Here is a 10000-nt window from a genome sequence, read left to right as displayed (position 1 = left end):
CCCACCCAACCAATGTATTGATAGGGGAGCGGAAGGAACAATGAAACGAGGGCACACCACAAACGCTTGGCACGAGAACTACGAGGGACAAAATCCCACTGGGACTTGGTCGAGCCAAGACCGAGCCTACAAACTCAACTTACACCCCCCAGTGAACCGTTGCCGTCAAAGGGACTTGGTACTGGGGTCACGGGCAGCTTCGAATGCAGGCAAGGCCTTGGCAAGGCCAAGGCGCCGATGGGTCGCTGACTTGGGAGGCACAAGGTGTCCCTAACATGACGGGGGAGAATGGGCAAGCCAAGCTCGAGCCCATAGAAATGCATAAGCCACCCCAAGAGATCTTTGCCCGATATAGGGAACCTGGTCCGGGAGTCGTTGGCTACATTTCTATGGGCACGGGCTTGACTGGCCGGAAAATCATCACCCCAGCCACTAGCGCCGGCGATCGACCCACCACCGTTGGTGAGTCATTGCGGGACTATCTGATCCCCGTGGGGGCTGCGGACGCACCCCACCTCGGGCTAAGGAAGGGCTACGTCGGGGGCCAGCGGATCTCTACCCCTTAAAGAGCTAAAAAAACTTCGTCAATCTGCTACCAGGAAACATTCGTATGTCTGAAACAGGGACACTTTTCTTTAGCCTGCACATCCGAGGCACCAGGGTGCCCCTGCTGCTCGAGGCATCCGCACATCCAACGTCCTAAGTTGCCTATGGTGTCCGAGACTCCCACACATCCAAGCACCAAAGTGCCAATGCTGCTCGAGGCTCCCGCACATCCGAGGCAGCAACGTGCCGATGATGCCCGAGGCTCCCGCATGACCAAGGGCCTAGGTTACCGATGGTGCCCGAGGCTCCCGCACGACCAAGGGCCTAGGTTGCCGATGGTGTCCGAGGCTCCCGTACATCTAAGCACGAAGGTGCCGGTGGTGCCCGAGGCTCCCGCACGACCAGGGGCCTAGGTTACCGATGGTGCCGAGTCTCCCGCATGACCAGCGGCCTAGGTGCCGATGGTACTGAGACTCCCGCAGGACCAGGTGCCTAGGTTGCCGATGATGTCCGAGGCTTCCGCACATCCAAGGGCCTAGTTTGCCGATGGTGTCCGAGGCTCCCGTACATCTAATTGCCAAGGTGCCGATGGTGTCCGAGGCTCCCGTACGACCAAGGGCCTAGGTTGCCGTGGGTGTCCGAGGCTCCCGCACGACCAAGAGCCTAGGGTGCGGATGGTGCCGAGGCTCTCGCACGACCAAGGGCCTAGGTTGCCGATGGTGCCCGAGGCTCCCGTACGACCAAGGGCCTAGGTTGCCGATGGTGCCCGAGGCTCCCGTACGACCAAGGTCCTAGGTTGCCAATGGTGCCGAGGCTCTCGCACATCCTTGCACCAAGGTGCCGATGGTGCCCAAGGCTCCCGCACATCCGAACACCAAGGTGCTGATGGTCACCGAGGCTCCTGCACCACCAAGAGCCTAGTTTGCTGATGGTGTCCGAGGTGTCCGAGGCTCCCGCAACATCCAAGGCACCAAGGTTTAGATGCTCGCGAGGCTCTCGCACCACTGACGTCCTAGGTTGCCGATGGCGTCCAAGGCTCCAGCACGTCCAAGCAGCACGGTGCCGATGCTCCGGGACCATCGACGTCCTAGGTTACCAATGGTGCCTGATGCTCCGGCGCGACCAAGGGCCCTAGGTGCCGGAGGCTCTTGTTCCGAAAGGGGAGGGACCGTGATGATTCAAAAGGGGAGAGACCTGGGGGAGGGACCGGGATGACTCGTAGCATCGTTTTCTATATTCTGGGATGGCTCACCGGAGCACCGCCGGGAAAGCTCGCCGGAGCACCGCCGGGAACCTAACCGGCGATGGGGGCCACCGACGTCTGGGCATGAGATGGGCGTGGGCAGTGCCCTGGACAACCCCTGTTCGCTCAATATCACCTCCCCCCTAAAGAGCTAAAAAAACTTGGTCAATGTGCTACCAGGTGACATTCTTTTTTTTTGAAAAAAAGACCCGAAGGTCGACCTCAATTTATTGTATCACTTAAAATAACATCACTTAAAATCCTTAATACAATTCAAAGCCTGAGCCCACTTACAAAGAGAATCAGCAACTTTATTACAACTACGCGGGGCCCAAGTAAAATGATAACTATCACAAAAATCCAAAATTTTAATGTTCTCCCGAATGCTGTAGCCCATAGTGGATAAGTCAGCCCACCGCCTATTAAGCCTATTCACCAAGCTGGCACAATCGTTTCAAATTCCAGCTTAAGCCAGTTCCTAGAGCGCGCAAATTTGAAGCTCTCAACCAGCGCATGAAACTCAGCCCATTCGGCTTGAACATTCTGCGCAACCATACCAGCCCGCCCGCCAAGGACAAAACCATCGTGATCCCTCGCCACCAGCCCAAAACTCAACTGCCTACCGTTCGAAGACGCATCAAAATTAATTTTAACAGTCCCCTGATCCGGCTTCTTCCAACTTTTCTCCATAATCGGTTTAGGAAGCAGCGGGTTATCCATGAAATTAAAAATTCGAAAATCCCTGCTCAACACAGCAGCCCTTTCCCACGTCACTCTAGCTTCCTCCTCCACATCCTGAAAAACTTTATTGTTCCTACTATTCCAAATATTCCAGAGCACCGTAATAAAGTCAGAGAAAGCTTTCAGATCAAGTGTACGAGCCACATCCTCAAGCCAATCCACACAACGGCCATAGCTACCCTCAAGCAAGTTATTATTCAGGCCTCCATGAACCAGAACCGCTTTAGCACTAGGGCAGTCTCTCATAGCATGAAGCAGGTTCTCTCTAGCCAGCCCACATCTGGGACAGTTGCTATTCTGCTCCCTACGAATACCGAAAATATTATCGTACGTAGGAAGGATATCGTGCCCCAAACGCCAGCAAAAAATCTTAATCTTCGGGAGAGTCTGGAGTTTCCACGCTATCTTCCAAATAAAACGGTGAGGACCAAGGCCCACATGCTTCAAAGTCAACCAGGAGTAGGCTGACTTGGTCGAATAATATCCAAGGGAGTTGTGGTACCAGATACGGTCATCGTCAGGGCCATTATGAATAATGGGGATTTTGCAAATTTGGTCCCCCAAGTCTTCACCGTAAATCTGAAGAACCCTTCTCACATTCCACCCATCTTTCTCATTATTAAGCAAGTCACTCACTGTCTCCTCATGGACCTCCCTCCTGCTGAGCTTAATAGAGGCACCCGACAGGTCATTGAAGCCCCAGTTATCTCGCCAAATATCAATCTTATCACCCCGACCCACGTTCCACCCAAAACTGTCATACAACGTACTGGCAGCTTTAGCAATGCTCTTCCAAGTGAAGGAGGGTTTTTCAACACGCTTAGGGTGAAGGACGTCCCCATCCGGGAAATACTTGGCACTTAGGACCCGAAAGCAAAGTGTATCTCTACAGCTCATAAGGCGCCACACTTGTCTGCCTAGCAAGGTCACGTTAAAGCGACGAAGATCCCTAAAACTAAGACCCCCCATCCCTTTAGGAAAACACATGCGGTCCCAAGAAAGCATATGCCAGCACCGATTATTATCTTGACCACTCCACCAAACCCGACTGATCATAGATTGAAGTTCCTCCAACACACCATTAGGAGCAAAAAAAACCGAGAGTGCATACGTAGGGACAGCTTGAAGGACCGATTTAATGAAAATTTCCTTACCCCCATAAGACAAAAGTCGCTTTGACCAACTATTAATCCTGTTAGCAGTTCGATCCAGGATACTCCTGAAAGCATCGCGCTTCTTTTTACCCACCGGAATAGGCAGCCCCAAATAAGCATCAAGGTTGGGAACCACCCTCATCCTAAGTAAGCTGCTCAAGCTTTCCCGCTGAGAAGCAATGGTGTTCGGGCTAAAATACACCATGGATTTGTCGAAATTGATGCGCTGACCCGATATACGCTCAAAGGACTTCAGTATTTTCGAAAACTCTATCACTTCACTGTGTTTATTCCTAACAAATAAAAGGGCATCGTCAGCAAAGAATAAATGATTAATCCGAGGACCATTGAAACTAGCACGAATGCCCTTAATCATATTAGTCTCTTGCGCATGGATTAGCATACGAGACAGGGCATCCATACAGAATAGGAACAAGTAGGGGGAAAGAGGGTCCCCTTGACGAAGACCCCTCTCGGGAATAATAACATCTGACTGAATCATATTACACTTAACCCTATATTTAACAGTACAAACACACTCCATGATTTTTTTAACCCAAACAGAAGAGAAACCCATTTTTTCCATCGCATTCTCAATAAGACTCCATTCCACCCGGTCGTACGCCTTGCTCATGTCTAATTTGATCACACATCCTTTGTTCGGGCCGTTTTTTGAGCTCCTAAGATAGTGCACAAGCTCGTGGGCTATGAGAATGTTATCGTGAATCATGCGGTTGGGGACAAAAGCACTTTGATTTTGGCTTATGCACTTTGGAAGGACCTTCTTGAGCCGGTTAGCAAGCGTCTTAGCAACCATTTTATAGACAAACCTGCACAGACTAATAGGACGGAAGTTAGCCATCTCATCAGGATTTTTGATTTTAGGGATTAAAACGATCAGGGTTTCATTAACACAATCAACACTCTTATCACCCTTAAGAATATCATGGCATAAACCCAGGACATGTTTCCCCACTGTATTCCAATGATCCTTGAAAAAACTATCCGAAGGCCCATCAATTCCAGGCGCCTTACGAGGATCCATCTGTTTAAACGCCTTCAAAATCTCCTCATCCGTATAGGCATCATTCAGAAACGGATTGGTGTCCATATCAATGCATTTAGGGATGTGCTGGAAGTCGCTGGCATCACCCAGGTTTATCGAAGTCTTAAACAAAGAATGAAAATAATTCCAGGCAATACCACATATCTCATCCTCATTATCATGCCAATTCTCTTGTTCATCTTTAAGTCTCGAAATTTTATTTTTCCTCCTACGTCCCGAAGCACGAACGTGGAAATAGCGCGTGTTTCTATCCCCCTCCCTCAGCCACTGGGATCGGGCCCTAAGCGCCCAGTACTTTCCTCGACATCATAAAGGTGGCCAAGCTTACCACGAGCTTGTTTGAGCAGACACGCGGTTCGATCATCTGTTCGGCCATCCATAAGTCTACTAGTCTCCTTCTCTAGCCCTTTTATTTTATATTTCAAGTTTCGAAAGCGACTAAACTGCCAAGGGCCCAACTTATCACGAGTCATGTCCATTTTCGCCAACATGTTGCTCTCCTCCTTCTCCTAAATGCTCGAAATTAAGTCTTTAAGCTCCTGCTCCCCCGCCCAACACGTATCATATCTGAACCACGCCTTGTGACCCGTCCTCTCCCTATTAGTACCTTCCGTATCAATCAGGATAGCCTCGTGATCGGACCTGGACTGGCGAACGACATAGGAAGCTAAGAAAGGGAACTTATCCAGAATCACATCTGAGGCAACAAATCTATCCAGCCTTTCTTTGACAAGCCGATCACCTTCCCTATTGTTTGTCCAAGTAAACCATCCATTGCAAGGCTTGATATCGGTGAGCTTTAACTCCTCAATGATATTACAAAATTCCTCCATTAACACCTTGGGTTTACTACGGCCTCCTTCCTTTTCAGAGAGATTCAGAATAGCATTAAAATCACCCCCAACAATCCATCCTTCATTAACCTTATGATGCACTCTCCTCAAAATATCCCAGGCCTGTTGTCTCGATCTAGAAGTAGTCTGGCCGTAAAAACCGGTAAATCTTAGCACATCCTCGTTCTCCAGCCTAACCAAAGAGTCAATATGAAAATTAGAATAATTTTGAACTGACACATCTAGACCATCCCGCCAAAGTAATGCCAACCCCCCACTCTTTCCTGCGGAGTCCACTGCGAGGCAACCCTCCATTCTGCATATGGAACGGATACGCTGGAACCTGTTAGAATTAATCTTAGTTTCACATAGGAAAATGATATCAGGGACATTAGCAATAAGAAGTTGCCGAAATTCTAAAATTGTCGCAGGGTTCCCCACCCCACGACAGTTCCAGCAAAGAATTTTCATGGCTCCTGGCGGGGCTGGTCACCAGCCACCACCTTTAAAGGTGAGACATGTTCTAGGAGTTTTCTCTTAACCACTCTAGCAGGACTTTCAGCCAAACTATCGCCATAGGGTCCTCTATGTCTTTTGCGCTTGCTTTTTAGCCTTCCCAACCCTTCCCGCAATATATTCTGGCCAATTCCGCTACCAGTCGACATTCTTTTTTTTTTGAGCAAAAAACGACCACAAAGGGTCAAAACACTATATTACGTAACATCAGTAATTACATCATTGTGGATTTCAATAGGATAATCCATCTCAAAAAACCACGTCATTTTCTCTCTACACATTTTAGTAAATATAAAATCTGCTACTTTATTACCGGCCCTAGCAGTCCAAATTAAATCGGCAGAATTGAAGCTTTCGAAAGCAGCAGTGCAATTTTTGATGCGCGCGCCAAGAACAGTGATGTCCGTACCAATATTCCTAAATTTGTTGACCAAAGCCGCATTATCCGTTTCAAAAATCACATCTCCCTTAATATTCAGCTTGGTCGCCAGCTGGATGCTCTTTTCGAACGCCACACATTCAGCTTCAAGCACCGACAATCGTGTTTCAATAAATCCCCCTCCACCGCCCAACATGAAACCATCATCATCCCTCAATATCGCCCCGTACCCCACACTGTTTATCCCCACAGCAGTATCGAAGTTGACTTTAACAAATCCCTTCGGAGGTTTTTTCCATTTCTTAGCCTCAATATTAGACGATAATAGTGGCTCCTTTAACAGGTTACAAATGCGAAAGTCTTCACTTAAAGCTCTAGTCCTCTCCCAAATGACCGTAGCCTCCTCTTCTTTTCCCCTGAAAATGAAATTATTTCTATTGTTCCAGCAATTCCATAGTAAAACCATAAGGTCTTCCATAGCTTTCTTATCGAGAACCTCATCATATCCTCAAGCCAATCAATACAGTAGTCGTACTTCTTCGAGACCATTCTCTCGGACCACCCTGCCAACGAAAGAACCTCACGTGATGTTGGGCAATCCTTTAGCGCATGAAGAAGAGTTTCGGCTTCAGCTCCGCACCTTTTGGCATCCTTTAGCAAAGCCATTTCTAATAGAGGCAATTTTGACATTTGTCGGGAGAATCTCGTGCCCCACACGCCAAGAGAAAACCCGGATCTTCGGCAAAGTATCAAGTTTTCAGAGAGCTTTCCAAACAATTCTGTATGGTCCGTACCCCATTTCTTTCAAGAGTAGCCATGAGTAAGCTGACTTCGTAGTGAAACACCCATGCGGGTTGTGAAACCAAATCAGCCTATCTCCCTGTTCCTCATCTCCGATAGGCACGTTGCAAATCTTATCACCCCAATCTTGCCCATACACCTTGTAAACTTTCTCCACATTCCAACTCTTCCCATCCGTAAGCCATAGGTCTTTCACACTCATTTCATTTGGGTTGAGACATTCCTCTCTAAAGGCATCCCCATTGAGATCCTCTATTCCCCAGTTATCAGTCCGGATATTGATCATATCGCCATTTCCAACCTGCCACCCAAAGCCGTCTTTGAGAGCTTCCGCCGCTGCCGCAATGCTTGACCAGGTAAAAGACGCTTTGTCCACTTTTTTGGCTTTAAAAATATTGCCATCGGGAAAATATTTCAAAGACAACACTTTAAAACATAAAGAATCTTTATTTTTTATAAGCCTCCAAACTTAACGCCCCAAAAGAGCCAAGTTGAACAATCTAACATCTCTGATTCCAAGCCCTCCCATGCCCTTCGGTTTACACAAGGTCTTCCAAGGTAGCATTGTCTAGAATCTGCCTTTATCTTTTCCAGCCCACCACATTTTGCTTAGTTGAGCTTGGATATCCTCGATCACTCCTTTGGAGGCTAAGAAAATCGACAGCACATATGTTGGTATAGATTGAAGAACGGCTTTAATGAACACTTCTTTACCACCAAAGGAGAGCAGCCTCTTTGTCCAACTGGTGATCCTGCAAGATAAACTGTTATTAATAACATTAAAAGCCTCTTTTTTTTTCGTACCTATCGGGATGGGGAGACTAAGGTAGCTGTTCAAAATTTCCACCACCGTCATGCCCAACAGATCACTAAAATTATTTCGAACAACCCTAGGAGTGTTAGGACTAAAGAGAATCATTGATTTTTCACAATTGATCTCTTGTCCAGAAATGTTAGAAAATGATTGAAACAAATGGACCAACATTTCAACATCATTTTTTTTATTTCTCACGAAGAGAAGCGCGTCGTCCGCAAAGAATAAATGATTTATCCTCGGACCATTTATACTGGCCCGGATGCCACATAAACAATTATTATCCTGAGTTTAGATCAACATTCTCGAGAACGCTTCCATGCAGAACAAAAACAAATAGGGAGAGAGGGGGTCCCCTTGACGAAGACCCCTCTCGGGAATAATAATGTCGGATAAAATATTATTGCATTTAACCATATATTTAACCGAACGAACGTATTTCATAATATTTTCGATCGACTTCATGTCAAATCCCATTTTTTGCATAATTGTTTCGATGAAATCCCACTCCACGCGGTCATACGCTTTGCTCATGTCGAGCTTAACCACGAACCCTGTGTTAGGTCCATTTTTAGAGCTTTGAAGATAGTGAAGGAGCTCGTGTGCAATCAGAATATTGTCGTGAATCATCCTTCCCGACACGAAAGCGCTTTGATTTTGGCTGATACAGCTAGGCAGAACAATTTTTAACCGATTGGCATAGACCTTTGCGATAATCTTATAAACAAACCTGCATAAACTTATAGGGTGAAAATTAGTCAACTCACAAGGGTCTCTAATTTTAGGAATTAAAATGATCACAGTCTCATTAAGGTTAGAAACATTTTTGTTCCCATTAAGGACATCCAGACAGAAATTAAGGTATCGCGTCCCACGATCTCCCAATGCTGTTTGAAGAAATTTGCCGAGAGACCGTCAATGCCAGGAGCTTTATTCGGATTCATCTGCTTGATGGCCTAAAGGACCTCATGCTCTGTATATTCCCTCGTAAGCCACTCATTTGTCTCCCTGGTCACACATTCCTGAATATAGCCCACCTCGTGTAAATCAACCCTTTGACCGTTAGACCTAAACAAGCCCAAAAAATAGTTTTTCGCCACCTGACTTATGTCCTTGCTGCTTGTCACCCAGTTACCATCCATATCTTTAAGCTTCTCAATAAAGTTCTTCTTTAGCCGTCCAGTAGCTTTCGAATGGAAATATCTAGTGTTTCGATCGCCCTCCCTAAGCCATTTTGATCGTGACCTTTGTGCCCAGTAACTTTCTTCCCTAGCATAGAGAAAATCAAGCCTTTTACGAGATTCTTTTAAATTTTTCACACTGTCCCCTCTGCTTTTAGAATCAATAATCCGGTCAATATTTTGCTCCAGCCTTCAAATTTCGCTCTTCATGTTACCATATTTCTTGCGTTGCCAATAGCCAAGCACCGACCTAACCCTTTCAATCTTTTCCCCATAATCTATATCATCCCTATTCCACGCACTACCGATTATCTTTTTTGCTTCCCTGTCATCAGCCCAACACACATCAAATTTGAAGCTCAGCCTATGGTCATTAGGGTGATCTTTGGGTCGACGTCCCCATAAATCCAGGAGAATCGCGTCATGATCGGACTGGGATTGCCTCACCATTTTAGTAGCTATAAAGGGGAAGTTTTCAACCAAGGACACCGAGCTAAGGAATCTATCAATCCTTTCCTTAACCAGACCGCCCCCACTCCTATTATTAACCCAAGTAAACCATCCACTGTCGGGTTTGATATCCACTAACGCCAAGTCGTCTATGACAGCTTTAAAGTCATTCATTTGCGCCCGCACCCCCTACAGCCACCCTCTTTCTCAGCATCATTCAGAATTGAGTTAAAATCCCCCCTACAACCCAATCTTCCCTAACCGAATCCCCGACAC

This window comes from Gossypium hirsutum, unplaced genomic scaffold (assembly GCF_007990345.1).
Source record: "Gossypium hirsutum isolate 1008001.06 unplaced genomic scaffold, Gossypium_hirsutum_v2.1 scaffold_32, whole genome shotgun sequence".
In the NCBI taxonomy this organism is placed as follows: domain Eukaryota; kingdom Viridiplantae; phylum Streptophyta; class Magnoliopsida; order Malvales; family Malvaceae; genus Gossypium; species Gossypium hirsutum.
The sequence above is the reverse complement of the archived record's forward strand: the minus strand, read 5'-3'. Positions refer to the sequence as shown.